Here is a 19995-nt window from a genome sequence, read left to right on the forward strand (position 1 = left end):
TGAAAACAAAGTTTTCCAGAATCTAGTCATAATATGGCTGTCCTTGTCTGCACATGCGGGAACTTGATCTAAAAACCTTTGATTGACGTCTTCCGGTGATACGATCACCATCAAAACTTACAGAAGTGCTGTCAGTAGGTTGAATAGATAATCTCACAAACAGGAGTCTAGGACTCTGTCAAGAAATGTGATGTCACCAAAGTTCCTGGTTAGCAAAGATGATGACAATGTGGGGAAAATCATGGACAGAATGTGTAGAAGGTGATTCCGAAGAGTTTGCTCTGAGTGACAGGAATTTTAGGAATGCTGTTGTTAGTTTATTCTGCTTATATTTTCCATCTTTGTCATCACAGAAGTGATGTAAGACTAATACCTACACTTATAGTAGTTGATTTTTCAGTAATAAAATTCTAAGTGATAAGATGTATTTGTGCAATAGTCTACGAATTTATTCCTTTATTGTGACACAAAATAATGATGCATTTTATAGTTGACTCAAATAATAACTATTTCAATTCCTTAGAAAACACTGTATTAGAAAATGTGGCTTAGTGTTTAGTATAGATGTGCTATTAGTCTACAGGTTTTAAGTATTATTAGTTCATTCAATTCTCACAACATTTCAAGAGGTAGGCACTATTACCACTCCCAAGTTCCAGTTATGAATCTGAGCTAAAGCCTCACAGGAAAGGAGCAGAAGAACCTGAGCTGGACTTGGTCTGTCTCCAGAATCTTTGTTTACATCAACTATGTTAGAATATCTTTTCTTCCATATGATAAATACATCCTAAGTCTAGTTTCAGAAATCATTCTTTACACAATGATATGAAATTATTTTTCTCAATTGCAATCTAAATGCTACATAAAATTGTTTTTATATTCAGGTCAATGAACCATCTGGTGATCATTTTGTATGTAATGTGGGGTCAAAGGTCAGATTTTATTTCCCCTCCCCCCACAGAAGGATATTCAATTTCCTAGAACATTGATAGAAAAATCAATTTTCCCCCCATTGAACTTTCTTAAATATGTATGTTTGGAGTTTTCCACCAGCCATGGTAGCTCACACCTGAAATCCCAGCAATTTAGGTGGCTGTAGTGTGAGGACTGCTTGAGCCCAGGAGTTGCAGAAAGGCCTAGGCAACATAGTGAAACACTGTCTCTATAGAAATAAAAATTTTAGGCTGGGTGCGGTAGCTCACACCTGTAATCCCAGCACTTTGGGAGGCCAAGGTGGGTGGATCACCTGAGGTCAGGTGTTCGAGACCAGTCTGGCCAACACACTGAAACCCCGTCTCTACCAAAAATACAAAAACTAGCTTGGCATGGTGGCGCATGCCTGTAGTCCTAGCTACTCAGGAGGCTGAGGCAGGAGAATCGCTTGAACCCAGGAAGCAGAGGTTGCAGTGAGCCGAGATCACGCCACTGCACTCCAGCTTCGGTGACGGAGCGAGACTTTGTCTCAGAAAAAAAAAAAAAAAAAATTGTAACAATAAGGAGTGTTCAGTACTCATTCTACTTGCTAACACTATGCAGCTTCAAATCTTGCCTTTTTTTTTTTTTTTTTTTTTTTTGAGACAGAGTCTCACTCTGTCACCCAGGCTGGAGTGCAGTGGCACAATCTCGGCTCACTGCAAGCTCCATCTCCCGGGTTCACGCCATTCTCCTGCCTCAGCCTCCCAAGTAGCTGGTACTACAGGTGCCCACCACCACGCCCGGCTAATTTTTTATATTTTTAGTAGAGACGGGGTTTCACCATATTAGTCAGGATGGTCTCGATCTCCTGACCTCGTGATTTGCCTGCCTCTGCCTCCCAAAGTGCTGGGATTACAGGCATGAGTCACCGTGCTCAGCAGAAATACTGCCTTTTAATGAATTTGTTTTTAATTTGTCTTTCTGACTAATGTCTTTATCACGTGTACATTTTTTTTTCTTTTAGCCACATAAATATCATCTACAACCCAAAATACATTTCTCCTTTATTTAAAGCACAAATCAAGCAGACGTTCAACAAATAGGCAATAAAAATCAGATTAAAGATACTGTAGGTCCAGGAGCCATGGCTCACACCTGTAATCCCAACACTTTGGGAAGCTGAGGCAGCAGATCACCTGAGGTCAGGAGTTTGAGACCACCCTGGCCAACATGGTGAAACCTCTTCTCTGCTAAAAATATAAAAATTAGCTGGGTGTGGTGGTGTGCACCTGTAATCCGAGCTACTCAGGAGGCTGAGGCAGGAGAATCGCTTGAGCCCAGGAGGCAGAGGTTGCAGTGAGCTGAGACTGCGCTATTGCACTCCAGCCTGGGCCACAGAGTGAGACTCTGTCTCAAAAAAAAAGATGCTGTAGTAGGAAATGTGCATTATTCTATTGAAATCCACAAAATGCATGAGCATACAACCTAAATTTAAATGGTAATTGAAGGTTTTCTGGAAGAGGCAATTTATGATTGAATAGATGAAGAATAAGTAGCTGAAAACCATGTAAATTAGAGCTAATAAATACAAAAGATCATTAGTATTGAGGTAGAGAATGGGAGTGTAGAGAATGCAAAAAAAATTGAGACATCGCAAGGAGAGCAGCAATTTCAGTACACTTGAAGGAAGCCAGAAATAGATATACAAATTTCAGTACACTTGAAGGAAGCTAGAAATATATACCAGGGCTAGATTTTTAAGATATTTAATGTCGTGTCAATGTGTTGGTATTTTATAATCTTCTGTAGTTCCAGATATTAGCTAGGGTGTGCTCACTTAGGAACACAGCTGTTGAAATTGTAAATGAGAATTTGGGTCTCACATATTTGAAGAAAAAATTATATGAGGCTTAGGTTCAGATTCTGTACAGACAAAGGAAAAGTATGGGTGGGGAAAATAGCCTGAGGTCCAGGAAAAATGGGCACAGAAAATTTTCGTATTTTCAGATAAAATCTACTCTTCACGTTAGACCTCCCTATGAAAGATGCTGGTTCAATAATAAACTCTCCACCTGGAAAAGGACATTTAAGCTCCAAATCCAGGTTGCTTTCCTGCCTGGAAGTCACCTTATTTGTACTTCAGAAGCACGTGCTACACTAGCTTTAGGGAATGAGGAACCCTGTGCCGACAGTGCCATCTAGCATCAACAGAAACAGGAACCAATGGCAACCTTAATAAGTACAGAAAAAAAGGTGGGGTCCAGGAACCAAGAATGACTGCTCGTTTGAGCAGGATTTTTACAATTTCCTTTTTTTTTTTTTTTTTTTTTTTTTTTTTTGAGACGGAGTCTGGCTCTGTCGCCCAGGCTGGAGTGCAGTGGCCGGATCTCAGCTCACTGCAAGCTCTGCCTCCCGGGTTTACGCCATTCTCCTGCCTCAGCCTCCCGAGTAGCTGGGACTACAGGCACCCGCCACCTCGCCCGGCTAGTTTTTTAAATTTTTTAGTAGAGACGGGGTTTCACCGTGTTCGCCAGGATGGTCTCGATCTCCTGACCTCGTGATCCGCCCGTCTCGGCCTCCCAAAGTGCTGGGATTACAGGCTTGAGCCACCGTGCCCGGCCTACAATTTCCTTAAAAACTTAAACATGATGCATAAATAATGTAACGTAGGCCGGGCGCGGTGGCTGACACCTGTAATCCCAGCACTTTGGGAGGCCCAGACGGGTGGCTCACCTGAGGTCAGGAGTTCAGGACCAGACTGGTCAACATGGTGAAACCTCATCTTTACAAAACACACACAGACACACACACACAAACGCCAGGCGCACTGGCACGCGCCTGTAATGCCAGCTACTCGGGAGGCTGGGGCAGGAGAATCGCTTGAACCCGGGTAGAGGATGTTGTGGTGAACCAAGATCGGGCCACTGCCTGGGCGACAGAGCGAAAACTCCGTCTAAAAAAAAAAAAAATGCAATCTAATAATGCCCATCAACGATACAGGGAAGCCTGGCCCATGCTCACTTTTCCAATCACCTGCTGTTAAGTAGTGCACGGGTTAAAGGACTATGTGAGTGCTAGTGGCTGATGCTTTCACTTACAAACATGGATGGACACGATTGTGTTAACATGGGCAAACACGTAAAATCTGATTGTAAAACTAGTTGACGCTGAACTGTGACACAGTAAATCCTTCAGTAACTGTGTTTCCATACATATATTCGGTCCCACTACAGTTCACAAGATGAACAGCACTTCTTAGGTTAAAGCCTTGAAAAGTTATTCTTTAAAACGTTTTCCAATCTGATAAGAGAGATCCGGCGTATTCGCTCAAGTCTCCGTGGCGGGTCCGGGGCTCCTCAAGCCCGCGGGTCTCGCTGGTGCCACCATAGCTATTAGAGCGACCACCGCGGATACGCAGCCCGCAGGAAATGCGCCATCGTTCCGTGCGGCTGACAAACCCGCAGTGCGCTATGGGAAGGTCACCTGACAGTTGGGGAGAACGGCAGCCCGCGGGGGCCGATCTTCTGCGCGCCTGCACAGCGCAGGCGGAATTGGGAGGCCTCTTCCCCTCCCGGTTTCCGTTTCCGCGCGCCCCAAGGGTCCGTTCCGCTTATGGCGGCCGCCAGGAGTCTCCCTTCCGTCGCAAGCGTTAAAAATTTCCTCTCTAGGCTTCGTATAATTGTTCTGGTCTTGCACTTTATATTTGCATTAACCTTGGGTTTGCTTGTTGTTTTCCCGTGAAAGCTTTATTGTGGTATTTCTATAACATCCTCTCCTCTTGTTATATAAACATTGACCTATAATTGTATATCCTTCCCTCTCAATATTAATAATTTTCTCTTTTTTGCGTTCTTTGAAAAAAAGAAATCCTTTTAACTTGTCATTTTTAAGAAATCAGATACTACTTTAATCATTTATGTGCTGTCCTTAAGATTCTCTATATATTCTCTATTGTTTATCTTTTCCGGTAATATACCATTAATATGAGAGGACTTGTGGAGGCTTCAAGGTCACACTTTCAAAACCCAGAGTTTTAGTATCTCATCATAGAATATTTGTAATTTTAAAAAAATTATACAAGGTTGAAAGAATTTTCACAAATGTATTTTTTAAATAGCTGCTAGTCCTCCAGAATGCATAAGGACAATACTACTTTTCAGCTAGTACTTTTTAAGTGATTATTTTCTGCCTCGTATGCTTTTGAAATTAGGCATTTAGGCCTGGCGCGGTGGCTTACGCCTGTAATCCTAGTACTTTGGGCGGCGGAGGCGGGCAGATTGGCTGAGCTCAGGGGTTCGAGACCAGCCTGGGCAACACAGTGAAATCCCGTCTCTACTAAAATACAAAATAAATTAACCGGGCGTGAAGGTGTTCGCCTGTAGTCCCAGCTACTCGGGAGGCTGAGGCAGGAGAATTGCTTGAACCCTGGAGGCGAAGGTTGCAGTGAGCCCAGATCGTGCCACTGCACTCTATCCTGGAGGACAGAGCGAGATTCTGTCTCTACAAAAAAAAAAAAGAAAGAAATTATGCATTTAATTGAAGCCCAGAAAATATATGTGTAATGTGTTCTATGAAATGAAACATTGTTTAGATGAGAAAATAAACGTAAAATGCATTTGCCTTTTCAAAGCAGCAATTAGTGACGAAGTGTGAACACAAAACCAGTCTTTCTGCAGAGACCATGTCTGTCACCCTTGTGCTGGAATGAACAACATCACATATTTTTTTTGTTTGCATATGGCCTGAGGGTCAAATTCTGCCCAGCATGTTGGCTTTCTTTTTTAAATAAATATTTGTTGGAACACAGCTATGCTGTTCATTTTTGTATTGCTGATAGCTGCCTTAATGCTACAATGGCAGTAGTTGCAAAAGAAACAGAATGACCCATACAACCAAAATTATATACTCTCTAGCCTTCCTACCCCCCAGTGTTCTGTCTGGTGTTAGGGCAATTAAGTCTTTGGTATGTTAATTTGGGTGAGATTCACACTTGGGCAGAGGAGTGGGTGAACCTGTGAGTTAATCAGCAACTCCAAGAGGTCCATTTCCCAAGCATCTTTCCTTCCATAACTTCACGTTAATTTTGGTTTCCTTTTGTCTCCTCTGGCCATTATTTTTCTACTTCTGGGGTAGAGAAAAAAAGGAAAATGATGAGGTTGGATCCACTGTCTTGGACCTTTAATGACTCCTGGCAGAGAAAGGTTTTCCAAGTTTTAGTTTTTGTTCTTGTGAACTCCCTGAGCAGCCACTGTCATCATGACCACAGGATGGCCTGGGAGATGGAGTAGAAGAGATTGGAGAAAAAGGCGACAGAGTGAGACCCTGTCTCAAAAAGAGGAAGATGGTGGTGGAGGGATGGGAGGAAAGGGGAATTCTTCACTCTGAGTTCCGTTTTCATTCCTTGGACTAGAAGACTTTTCCTGGAGCCCTCAGTCTGCACCACAGACTCACTTCCGGGTTTCTGCCTGTCTTAAGTTCAGGCCTGGGGATAAGTGAGAGGTAAAAGTTAAAATTCATCACCAATTTAGTAGTACTTCACAATCCAGTGTTATTCCTTCATTTCCCTGTTACTACTTAGTCCTCAAACAGCTCTTCCATACGTTGTATCCAAGTTTTATAGCTATATTCAGTAGGAGAGACAAGGCAGAATATACTTTATCTTTCCTGAAAATGGAACCCTAATGGGAGCCTGATGAATCTTTTTAATTGAAGCCAAAATTAAAAAAAGAAATTAATATGTGCTCACAAATTCGTATTTGTACTCATAAAATATGACATTCAACCCAAGTTATTCATTTTAATATTTATGTCTTTTTTTGTGAGACAGAGTCTTGCTCTGTTGTCCAGGCTGGAGTGGAATGGCACAGTCTCGGCTCACTGCAACCTCTGTCTTCAGGGTTCAAGCGATTCTTGTGCCTCACTACGGGGTCTTACTACGTTGCCCAGACTGGTCTCGAACTTCTTGACTCAAGTGATCCTCCCGCCGTGGCCTCCCACGGTGCTGGGATTATAGGCAAAAGCCACCATGCTGGCCCCAAAGAATTTTAATCTTCAAAAAAACAAAATCCTATTTGCTGTCCCCGTGTGACATTTGAATAATGACGGTTGATGCCACTTTACATTTCACTTTTATGAACTAAAAAAATTGAGCCTCCACAGGGCAAGTTCTCTGCTCTGCCTGGAAGATAGGCAGGTGTTCAGAGCATAGAAAGATACTGCTGCCCCAGGTAATGCAGTCAAGAGGGAATTCAAGCATATAGAGGTGATTTTCATTGCTATCAAAAGAGTGTGGTTTAATCACACATCTACAGCCATCTGATCTTTGACAAACCTGACAAAAACAAGAAATGGGGAAAGGATTCCCTATTTAATAAATGGTGCTGGGAAAATTGGCTAGCCATAAGTAGAAAGCTGAAACTGGATCCTTTCCTTACCCCTTATACGAAAATTAATTCAAGATGGATCAGAGACTTAAATGTCAGACCTAATACCATAAAAACCCTAGAAGAAAATCTAGGTAGTACCATTCAGGACATAGGCATGGGCAAGGACTTCATGTCTAAAACACCAAAAGCAACGGCAGCAAAAGCAAAAATTGACACATGGGATCTAATTAAACTAAAGAGCTTTTGCACAGCAAAAGAAACTACCATCAGAGTGAACAGGCAACCTACAGAATGGGAGAAAATTTTTGCAACCTACTCATCTGACAAAGGGCTAATATCTAGAATCTACAAAGAACTCAAACAAATATACAAGAAAAAAACAAACAACCCCATCAAAAAGTGGGCAAAGGATATGAACAGACATTTCTCAAAAGAAGACATCCATACAGCCAACAGACACATGAAAAAATGCTCATCATCACTCGCCATCAGAGAAATGCAAATCAAAACCACAATGAGATACCATCTCACACCAGTTAGAATGGCAATCATTAAGAAGTCAGGAAACAACAGGTGTTGGAGAGGATGTGGAGAAATAGGAACACTTTTACACTGTTGGTGGGATTGTAAACTAGTTCAACCATTATGGAAAACAGTATGGCGATTCCTCAAGGATCTAGAACTAGATGTACCATATGACCCAGCCATCCCACTACTGGGTATATACCCAAAGGATTATAAATTACTCTACTACAAAGACACATGCACACGTATGTTTATTGCGGCACTATTCACAATAGCAAAGACTTGGAATCAACCCAAATGTCCATCTGTGACAGACTGGATTAAGAAAATGTGGCACATATACACCATGGAATACTATGCAGCCATAAAAAAGGATGAGTTTGCGTCCTTTGTAGGGACATGGATGCAGCTGGAATCCATCATTCTTAGCAAACTATCACAAGAAGAGAAAACCAAACACCGCATGTTCTCACTCATAGGTGGGAACTGAACAATGAGATCACTTGGACTCGGGAAGGGGAACATCACACACTGGGGCCTATCATGGGGAGGGGGGAGGAGGGAGGGATTGCATTGGGGAGTTATACATGATATAAACGTCATGCACATGTACCCTAGAACTTAAAGTATAATAATAAAAAAAAAAAAAAAAAAAAAAAAAGAGTGTGGTTTAAAAAGTCAAAGTAAGGGCCGAGTGTGGTGGCTCATGCCTGTAATCTCAGCACTTTGGGAGGCCAAGGTGGGCGGATCACCTGAGGTCAGGAGTTCCAGACCAGCCTGGCCAATATGGTGAAACCCGTCTCTACTAAAAATACAAAAAAAAAAAAAAAAAAAAAAAACAATTAGCTGGGCATGGTGGTGGGCGCCTGTAATCCCAGCTACTTGGGAGGCTGAGACAGGAGAATTGCTTGAACCTGGGAAGCAGAGGTTGCAGTGAGCCAAGATTGTACCACTGCACTCCAGTCTGCGCAACAAGAGCGAAACTCCATCTTGAAAGGGAGAGAGAGAGATCACAGTAAGGCACCCTAGCTGACTCAAACAAAAATTTAAAAAGTCATTGTGTTCCAGCATAGGCCTGATAGTTTAAAAATCGAAGAACCGTGGAAATATTAACAATTACATAAAGCATATCTAGATTTTGAAGTCATTTCATGCCATATTCATGAGTTCTGGGTTTATTAACTATTCCTCTGCTTTATTTGGTGTATCAGTTTTAGGAATACTGTATGTATAATTGTCAAGTCTTTCGTCTGAAAGGTGCCAAAACAAAGCCTGGGTTTAGGATCAGATCCTGGGCAGGCAAAAGAGAGATAGAAGCAGAATAAGATATCCTTCCTATCTGAAGCGGCCATGTGTTTTGCATTGACAGCCTTCTCCTCATCCACTTCTTCCCTGAAGCGGCCATGTGTTTTCTATTGACAGCCTTCTCCTCGTCCACGTCTTATCTGAAGTGGCCATGTGTTTTCAATTGACAGCCTTCTCCTCATCCACTTCCGCCTTCCCCTGATGCTCTCAGAGGTAGACTACGAAGGCCTCTCCCTAACCACATTCTAGCTGCGTCTTCATATCCTTAGTGCATCATTTCTCCAAGCTGTACGTGTTCTGGTAATTGGTTTTGAATTTTTATGTTCTTCTATGTGCAAATGATGAAATATTAAATACAAAAGTAGGTTCATTTGTTTTTTTTTTCCAGGCCCATAATCTCTAACTTTTGTTTTTGCTACAAAGCCTTTAAAAAAAAATTCAGTCACCCTAGATTCAGATTTTAACTAAAATTTATTTTTGAAGGTAAATGTCTTACATAAAGTTTGGCTAAAAGGGAAGAAAAAAATATTACCTACAGTTTTTGTGGTCATCCTACTTGCAGTATTTTAGCAAGCATGATTTTTAATGATATTCAAAAATTTTGACAATGAATACTGTTATAGAGACTAAGAGTGCATGATTTCTTCCACTTTCATAGCACAGATGCTCCTCGACTTACAATGGGGTTATGTCCCCAATAAACCCACCATAAATTGAAAATATTGTAAATTGGCCGAGTGCAGTGGCTCACGCCTGTCATTCCAGTACTTTGGTAGGCTGAGGCAGGCGGATCATGAGGTCAGGAGTTCGAGACCAGCCTGACCAACACAGTTAAACCCCATCTGTACTAAAAATACAAAAATTAGCTGGACATGGTGGTGGGCATCTGTAATCCTAGCTACTCAGGAGGCTGAGGGAGGAGAATCACTTGAACCCAGGAGGCAGATGTTGCAGTGAGCCAAGATCACGCCACTGCACTCCAGCCTGGGTGACAGAGCGAAACTCCACCTCAAAAATAAAAAATAAAAATAAATATATAAGCTGAAATGCATTTAATATACCTAATCTATTGAATATCATTGCTTGGCCCAGCCTTGAGCACTTAAATGTGCTCAAAACACTTTAGCCTATGGTTGGGCAAAATCATCAAACACAAAGTGTATTTTATAATAAAGTGTTGAATATCTCATGTAACTCATTGAATACTGAAAGTGAAAAACAGAATGGTTGTGTGAATTCTCAAAGTTCAGTTTCTACTGAACACTTACCACTTTCATACCATCATAAATTTGAAAAATTGTAAATTGAACCATCTTAAGTTGAGTACCATCTGTACTGTGAAATTCCAACTTCTGGATAGTCAAGAAGGAAGCCAGGGAAATTTGAAATCAGAGGCTTTGAAGCCAACTAAGCAGAGAGGCCAAGCATATTCCTTGGATGACCTGTGGTGGACTGTCTCTGCCAAGATGTGCCCCATTAGCATGCACAGCCCTATGCATACACAAAACCTCCCAGAAAGGCACCTTGGCCAGAGCCTCAGGCTCACCCTAATGCAGTGTAGAAAGGTCATCTGGCTGTCTGGGAGGATAGTAGCTCACAGGGGCTGAAGCTGGGCACACCCACTGGGTATAGATGGCTCAGGGCCAGTTTTATAATCCCTGCCTCCTCACAAAATACACTCCACTCTTGACCATTGCACTCCAACCTCTGTCCCTGCATCCTCTACCAGGCTGCACACCTACAGTTGCACTTTGGATAATAACAGGCATCATTGGCAATATCTTACACTCTTATTTCAGATAAAGGCTTGAAAAACATATGTGCAATTATATCTGTGCTTCTTTGTGGATATATGTTTTATTATATTCACTATATGATTATAATAATATTAGTTACTACTAGTATTTATCAAGAGTGTAGGGCTGAAGCTGGGCTCAGTGGCTCATGCCTGTAATCCCAGCACTTTGGGAGACTGAGGTGGGTGGATCACTTGAGGTCAGGAGTTCAAGACCAGCCTGGCCAACATGGCGAAACCTGGTCTCTACTAAAAATACAAAAATTAGCCGGGCGTGGTGACTCATGCCTGTAGTCTCAGCTACTTGGGAGACTGAGGCACGAGAATCGCTTGAGCCTGGGAGGTGAAGGTTGCAGTGAGCTGAGATCGTGTTGTTGCACTCCAGCCGGGGCAACAGAGCACCTCTCTGTCTAAAAAAAAAAAGAAGAAGAAGAAAAAAGAATGTAGGGCTGGGCATGGTGGCTCACGCTTGTAATCCCAGCATTTTGGTAGGCCGAGGCAGCAAGATTGCTTGAGCTCAGGAGTTCAAGACCAGCCTGGGCAACATGGCAAAACACCGCCTCTACAAAAAAAAAAAGAAAAATTGTGTGTGTGTGTGTATATGTATATATGTGTGTGTATGTGTGTGTATATGTATATATGTGTGTGTATGTGTGTATATATGTGTGTGTGTATATGTATATATGTGTGTGTATGTGTGTATATACGTGTGTATATGTATATGTGTGTGTGTGTGTATGTGTGTATATGTGTGTGTGTATATGTGTGTGTGTGTGTATACATGTCAGGCATGGTGGCACATGCCTGTGGTCCCAGCTACTTTAGAAGCTGAGGTGGGAGGATCGCTTGAGCCCAGAAGGTTGAGGCTGCAGTGAGGCATGATGGATCCATTGCACTTTAGCTGGGGTGAAAGAGCAAGACCCTGTCTCAAAACACAAACAAACAAAAAGGGTGTAGTATATTCCTGGTGTTGATCATGTTTTTCATAGTTTAAGTAAGACTTGGTGTAAAGATATGCATTGTGTAGTATAAATGCACAGAGAGGAAAGGAGAGATTGGGTGCAAATTCGGGAAGGCACGAAGTATTGATGTCATGACACTTAGCCCATCCTTGCTTTGCATAGACCACGTTTCTCACCACTGTGCTGGTGTATACACCAGCATGATCTTAAGCCTTGGATAATTTGGTGTGGTTGGCTTTCTTTTGGATTCTTTTAAATTTTGTTCTCTTAAAACTTTCTGTAGTGTTTCATATTCATAGGCCACAGTTACTTTCCATTTACTATTATACTTTTATGTATTTTTTTTTCTTATGTTGGTATGAGAAACAATGTTGGAATAATCATGCCTAGACATAACTAAGCCAACGTCAAAATGTTTGTAGGGGAGACTCATAGTGTTGCCAGAAAAAGGGGCCCCGACCCAGACCCCGAAAGAGGGTTCTTGGATTTCTAGCAGGAAGGAAAACAAGGTGAGACGCAGAGTGCACTGGAAAGAGAGAGTTTATTGAAAGCTACTCAACTATAGAGCACAGCATCCTCAGACAGCAGGAGGAGAAATGCCTTGTATTTAAGTTTTTCTTATGTAAGCGTCTTGTCTATGTAAAGACTAAACTAAACTGTGTCTATGTGCAGGTGGGTTGACAGCATGACAAAATTTACTATTCTGTTGATTTAAAGAAAATGGTCCTTGACATTTTATTAAGTACATCAAAGCCATAACTGTAAGTAATTTGAAAGCACATATTGTTATGAGTATTGGGACATCTGGATTTTGTGTTGTAGGAGTGTGTCCTTGCACCAGTAGCCTAGGTATTGTTAAGCTGTTTCCTCAATTATAAACATGACTGTGGGTTGTGACCAGCAAGGAATGTGCCTTAGTTAATCTCAAGATAGAGCTGAACTTAAAATGCCATTACTTTGACTCTAACCAGCTCCTGCTTCTCTAACAATAGGGTCAAAAGGTGTTCTTTAAAATCTTCCTAGACATTGCCAAGTTGCATGATTATCTTTGGCTCATTTTTCTACATAGACTTGGAAACAGTTTTATGTTTATAAACATGTATCACCTCATTTATAAATTTGTTTGAATAATTTAACCATTTTGCTTTCATTGGCTGTTTTGCTACTCTCTATTTTCCTTGCCTGAGTCTTTCCCACATCTCTGCAACATTTTAGCATTTCCCACACCTAAAACCAAAGAGGGACAGGCAAGCCAGTGGAGAGAGCAGAGGCTGATGAGAAGGAAGGATTTTCAGGGAAGGAATCTGAGGCCACGCTTGTGTGTGTGTGTGTGTCTGGGGTGTGAGTATTGTTATTAGAGTGTTGCCCACCTGTTGCATGGCCATATTTTTACTATCAGGATATAGAACACACTTACTACAACTGCATACAGATGAAATGAGTTTATTTTTCATATGCATTTCAAAATAATAGTGTGAACAGACCAGAACTCTTCTTCAAAGTTGAAGAATGTCCTCATGGATCCAGCATCCAAACCGTCTGGTTTCTGTTTCTGCATTCTCAGTGGATAGCCTCACTTCTCTTTCTCCAATTTTGGAGGATGTGTCAAAAATTCTCTTCTTATCCAAACATTAGTCAGGCTGAGGAACGTTCTCCTAACTCCATCCATGCACTTTCTTGTAAAATGTAGTTTTAGCAAGAACACTGCTATGTTAGTTTAGCAAGACTCCCACACCTTAGATAACTGATCACCTTCAATATCTTATCAGGTTCCTCATCCTCCACCATCCCTTAAGTGATCATCCCAGCTTGTCTTCAGCGAGAATCCTGTTAGATCAGTTTAGCCAGAATCCCTCTTGCCCCTGATGTTAATTCTTAGTAATTTTCCAACCACTAGTCCCCACCCTATTCCATGGGTATAAATTGCCATGTGCCCATGCTGTACTTAGAGTTACTTAAAGAGTTGAGTCTAACTCTCTCCCACACTGCACGGCCCCATTACGGCGGTCCCTAAATCTATTGCAGTGGTCCTGAATAAAGTTTTCCTTACTGTGCATTAACAAGTATCATTGAAAATTATTTTTTTCTTTAACAGATACTTTGACGAAGGCAATTGGGAGTCCCATCAAAACTCCACGCAGCTAGCAGCCACGTGGGGTACTTCTCCAGGTAAGGATTGCCCCTGTTTCACTTACATTCCTGTCAGTAAAATGGTAGGTTCAGTGTCAGGCTTTACCATTTTCTTCAGGAGATACCCATCTGATACTCAATCACCCATCAGATGGGTTCAGCCGTAGCACACATTAGCTGTGACATGACATCGTTTATGACAATGACTGTGAGCAGAGTTGCACACCTGAAAAGGGACTCAATTAAAATTAACATTCATTTTAGTGATTTCTCATATGCATTTATGATTTCCATTTTCCAAAACCCCTAATGTTACATTTCTTCTTCACATGTTAGATATGAACAAAGTAAGACTAACTGTAGCCGCATCCTCTTTACTTGGGACCCTACCCAAAGTGGCAGGAATGGGATGTAAAGTGACATAATCAGAGACTGTCAAACTGGCTTTTAATCATTAAGTATCATTGTCATCTCAAAGCAATTGGCATAGTTGCTGACCCCTTAAATGTCCTTTCTCTGTCTTATCGTCTCCTTTGTTCCCTGTATCATCTTCTGGTCCTGTAGCAATACATCCACACGAGCACACACTGAGGTGTTTGTTTGTTTGTTTGTTTTGAGACGGAGTCTCACTCTGTTGCCAAGACTGGAGTGCAGTGGCGCGATCTCAGCTCACCGCAACCTCTGCCTCTCGGGTTCAAGCAATTCTCCTGCCGCAGGCTCCCATGTAGCTGGGATTACAGGCGTGTGCCACCATGCCCGGTTAATGTTTGTATTTTTAGTAGACACAAGGTTTCACCATGTTGGCCAGGCTGTTCTTGAACTCCTGACCTCAGGTTATGCTCCCGCCTTGGCCTCCCAAAGTGCCGAGATTACCAGTGTGAGCCACCGCACCTGGCCTCACTGAGTCTTAATGCTGACTTGAACTTTGTCTCTGGGCATGAGCATCGGTCCGTGTATTATAATAGGTCTGGGTTGGGTGTGGTGGCTCACACCTGTAATCCCAGCACTTTGGGAGGCCGAGGCAGGCTCACAGGTAAACAACGTAGACGAAGTTTTCACATTCTCCGAGATTTGTATACACTGGAGATTCAGAAAAATGTAACCTAGAATTAAACGATAGGTGGAATAGCTGCCTTTGGGGGCTGAGAGGACAGGCATCAGACCTGGGAGAGACAAGGGAGGCCTCTTGTTCCTTGAAATGGTACCCCAGCCTATGAGGTCTGCATGCCAGGAAGCTGAATGAGTGAGGAGGTCCCTGGATGTTACCAGGAGGGATAGGGTCTGGGAAAGAGGGAGGGTGGAGACAGGCAGAGAGGACCCCCCCCAGGCTCGTGGATGGACTGACCCGAGGACTTATATTAAGTCATAGGACAGTAGATAAAGTAAGAGCCAAGCATAATGTAATCCCAACAATGTACAAAATATTAATCATTTTATTAGTTAATGTCAATGAACTGTACACTTAAAATGGTTAAAAAAGGTAAATTTTAGGTTACATATATTTTACCATAATATAAAATGAGAAATATATTAGAAATGACTTTTTTTTAATTGTTTTTTTGAGATGGAGTCTTGCTCTGTTGCCCAGGCTAGAATGCAGTGGCACAATCTCGACTCACTGCAACCTCCGCCTCTCGGGTTCAAGTCATTCTCCTGCCTCAGCCTCTCAAGTAGCTGGGATTACAGGCACCCACCACCATGTCCAGCTAATTTTTGTATTTTTAGTAGAGACGGGTTTCACCGTCTTGCCCAGGCTGGTCTCAGACTCCCGACCTCGTGATCCACCTGCCTCGGGCTCCCAAAGTGCTGCGATTACAGGTGTGAGCCACCACACCTGGCCAGGAATGACTTTCAACTATATTTTCTTAACTATGTATTCCTACACAACATCAGTTTTGTAATAGTTTATTTTCGTTTTGTTTTGTAATTTTTTTTCTTTTATTGTAAAGAAAGAAGTACATTGTTTCAGTGTGTAAGAATGCAAAAGTCACTTTGGGAGGCCGAGACGGGCGGATCACGAGGTCAGGAGATCGAGACCATCCTGGCTAACACGGTGAAACCCCGTCTCTACTAAAAATACAAAAACTAGCCGGGTGAGGTGGCGGGCGCCTGTAGTCCCAGCTACTCGGGAGGCTGAGGCAGGAGAATGGCGTAAACCCGGGAGGCGGAGCTTGCAGTGAGCTGAGATCCGGCCACTGCACTCCAGTCCGGGCGACAGAGCGAGACTCCGCCTCAAAAAAAAAAAAAAAAAAAAAAAAAAAAGAATGCAAAAGTAATAATCAGACGTTTATCACACCTTAACAAAAAGGGACCTTATTTTCTTTTTTTTTTTTTGAGACGGAGTCTCACTCTGTGGCCCGGGCTGGAGTGCAGTGGCCGGATCTCAGCTCACTGCAAGCTCCACTTCCCGGGTTTACGCCATTCTCCTGCCTCAGCCTCCCGAATAGCTGGGACTACAGGCGCCCGCCACCTCGCCCGGCTAGCTTTTTATATTTTTTAGTAGAGACGGGGTTTCACCGTGTTAGCCAGGATGGTCTCAAACTCCTGACCTCGTGATCCGCCCGTCTCGGCCTCCCAAAGTGCTGGGATTACAGGCTTGAGCCACCGCGCCCGGCCAGGGACCTTATTTTCTAAGATGTTGCTGCATTGAGTCCCTTTCTTGGTATGGTGAAAGCACCAATCAGCCAGGGAGGCGACTATAAATACAGAAGAGAAGTTTCCTACGAAGAGTCAACCATGTTACCCCACTTACTGACTTAATTATAATATATGGAACCTGGCACAATTAACCTTAGTTTCCTTGTATACACAAGAACAACAATGTACTGCAATCAATATAGGCAGATACAGGCTTTTAAAGTTCTGAGCAGCAGCAAGTAAGTTCATAATTTACTAAGATCCTTGACATTTTTCTGTTTCTGTGAAATTTTATGTGTCTGTGAGAAGTTTCTTTTATTTTTTTTTTGAGACAGAGTCTTGCTCTGTCACCCAGGCTAGAGTACAGTGGCACAGTCTTGGCTCACTGCAGCCTCAGCCTCTGGGGTTCAAGTGATTCTCCTGCCTCAGCCTCCTGAGTAGCTGGGAGTACAGGCGCCCGCCACCACGCCTGGATAATTTTTACATTTTTAATAGAGACAGGGTTTCACCATGCCAGGCTGATCTCGAACTCCTGACCTCATGATCCACCCACCTCAGCTTTCCAAAGTGCTGGGATTACAGGTGTGAGCGACTGTGCCCAGCCGAGAAGTTTCTTATACTAGAAGAAAAAAGAAAATTTGATTTATTTTAAAATACAATAGCAAGTAATATGAATTTGTGTGTGTGTGTGTGAGACGGTGTCTCATTCTATCACCTAGGCTGAGTTCAGTGGCATGTACTCGGCTCACTGCAAGCTCCGCCTCCCAGGTTCAGGCCATTCTCCTGTCTCAGCCTCCTGAGTAGCTGGGACTATAGGCACCACCACGCCCGGCTAATTTTTTTGTATTTTTGGTAGAGATGGGGTTTCACCATGTTAGCCAGGATAGTCTTGATCTCCTGACCTCGTGATCCACCCACCTCGGCCTCCCAAAGTGCTGGGATTACAGGTGTGAGCCACTGTGCCCGGCCCTGACATGAATTCTTTAGAGAGGTGATCCAGGGATGGGTTGTGGGTCAATCATGCAAAGACCCAGTCCTCTGGGCTTCATTTCCTCCATAGTGAAAGTGCATCCCTACATGTTCATGTTGTTGTTTCATAGGTAGTGCAGGCGATCAGAATGGGATATCCCCAGCCGGGCGTGGTGGCTCACATCTGTAATCTCAGCACTTTGGGAGGCCGAGGCGGGTGGATCACCTGAGGTCAGGAGTTTGAAACTAGCCTGGCCAACATGGTGAAACCCCGTCTCTACTGAAAATACAAAAATTAGCCAGGTGTGGTGGTGCATGCCTGTAGTCCCAGCTACTTGGGAGACTGAGGTAGGAGAATCACTTGAACCCGGGAGGCGGAGATTGCAGTGAGCTCTCATTGCACCTCTGCATTCCAGCCTGGGCGAGATTGAGACTCCATTTCAAAAAAAAGAAAAAAAAAAGGATATCCCCAACTGCAGTGCCCTCGCATACTGAGTGTTTTAAGCTGAAGGAAATTGAGAAAACCACAGAAGCAGGAAGGACACTCTGACTTGCTCCCACTTTTCTCCCCTGAAATAAGTCATAAAAGAATTAACTGCCCTACCTGTCCTGAAAGTAGGTCATAATGAGACCCTTATTTTGGAGGAGTTCTGCCCTATACCTGGATGCCAACAAAGATCTGAACAAACAGGTCTTGTGAATTTCTCCTCAGATAATTACTATTAGATGATACCCTTTGTTCCCAAAGCTATTTCTTCAAAACTGTCCATAAAAATACAACTATCCAGCCGGGCGCAGTGGCTCCCACCTGTAATCCCAGTACTTTGGGAGGCTGAGGCGCATGGATCATGAAGTCACGAGTTCAAGACCAGCCTGACCAACATGGTGAAACCCCGTCTCTACTAAAGATACAAAAAAACAATTAGCTGGGTGTGGTGGCACAAGCCTGCAATCGCAGCTACTCAGAAGGCTGAGGCAGGAGAATCCCTTGAACCTGGGAGGTGGAGGTTGCAGTGAACCTAGATTGTGCCATTGCACTCCAGCCTGGGCAACAGAGTGAGACTCTGTCTCAAAACAAAACAAAACAAACAAACAAACAAAAAACACCTATCCCTTGGCCTTTGCATCTTGATTTCTGAAGACTCACAGGTCGTGTAAAACTTGTATTAAGTAAACATATTATGTTTTCTCTTGTTAATCTGTCTTTTGTTATCAGGATCTCAGCCATTATGTATTTTGGGTTGTCAGGAATAATCGCAACATGTGAAGAAATAGATAAAATGCCATTTTAAAAATTATTATTATTATTATTATTATTATTATTATTATTATTTTGATACAGAGTCTCATTCTGTCACCCAGGCTGCAGTGCAGTGGCACGATCTTGGCTCACTGCAACCTCCACCTCCTGGGTTCAAACACTTCTTGTGACTCAGCCTCCCCAGTAGCTGGGATTACAGGCATGCACCATCATGCTTGGCTAATGTTTGTATTTTTAGTAGAGATGGGGTCTTGCTATGTTGGCCAGGCTAGCCTGGGACTCCTGGCCTCAAGTGATCTGCCTGCCTTGGCCTCCTTAAATGCTGGGATTACAGGTGTGTAATGGCCTTTTTTTTTTTTTTGAGACAAAGTCTCAAAATGGCATTTTTTTTTTTTTTTGAGACAGGGTCTTTGCTTTATTTACCAAAAACTATACAAGATTATGTGAACTTAAAATAATGTTTGGGTTAATTTCTATATTTTGAAGTTTTAGGAATACTTAGTTATATAAGCATGTACTTCCCTTTAAGTCAATTAAATCCTCTTTTAAGGAACTTTATAAATTAATTTGGTAGTATCATTGAGCCAAGTAGAGTCCTTCCTTCCTTCCTTCCTTCCTTCCTTCCTTCCTGTCTCTGTCTTTCTCCTTCCTTCCTTTCTTTTTCTTTCTTTCTTTCTTTCTTTTTTTTTTTACGGATTCTTGCTCTGTTACCCAGGCTGGAGTGCAATACTGCAACGTCTACCTTCCTTCAAGTGATTCTCCTGCTTCAGCCTCCCAAGTAGATGGGATTATAGGCACCCGCCACCACGCCCAGCTAATTTTTGTATTTTTAGTAGAGATGGGATTTCACCATGTTGATCAGGCTGGTTTCAAACTCCTGACCTCAGGTTATCCACTCGCCTCAGCCTCCCAAAGTGTTGGGATTACAGGCATGAGCCACCGTACCAGGCAAATGTCTTTTAAGATATTTTATTAATTAATTTGGTAATACCATCAGAGGTAGAAAAATTTCACACAGAGAGACATACATAAACATACAGGCAAATATCAAAACAGATCTTGTAGTTATCATTCTAGAATCTTAGCCATGAATTAGAAACACATAGTAAC

At 42.6% G+C, this 19995-nt stretch overlaps 2 long non-coding RNA genes across 2 annotated transcripts in view; one reads left to right on the forward strand and one right to left on the reverse strand.

Moving 5' to 3' along the window:
- The window catches only part of LOC117070972, a 32569-nt gene extending 18514 nt beyond the window's left edge, over positions 1-14055 (reverse strand). Inside the window, exon 1 of the long non-coding RNA XR_004432122.1 lies at positions 13982-14055. This is a non-coding gene — a long non-coding RNA (uncharacterized LOC117070972). The remainder of the gene's footprint in view (positions 1-13981) is intronic.
- LOC117070971 overlaps positions 13987-19995 on the forward strand; it is a 35471-nt gene continuing 29462 nt past the window's right edge. The window contains exon 1 of the long non-coding RNA XR_004432121.1: positions 13987-14057. This is a non-coding gene — a long non-coding RNA (uncharacterized LOC117070971). The remainder of the gene's footprint in view (positions 14058-19995) is intronic.

Source organism: Trachypithecus francoisi, unplaced genomic scaffold (assembly GCF_009764315.1).
Source record: "Trachypithecus francoisi isolate TF-2019V2 unplaced genomic scaffold, Tfra_2.0 Lachesis_group3, whole genome shotgun sequence".
Lineage (NCBI taxonomy): Eukaryota > Metazoa > Chordata > Mammalia > Primates > Cercopithecidae > Trachypithecus > Trachypithecus francoisi.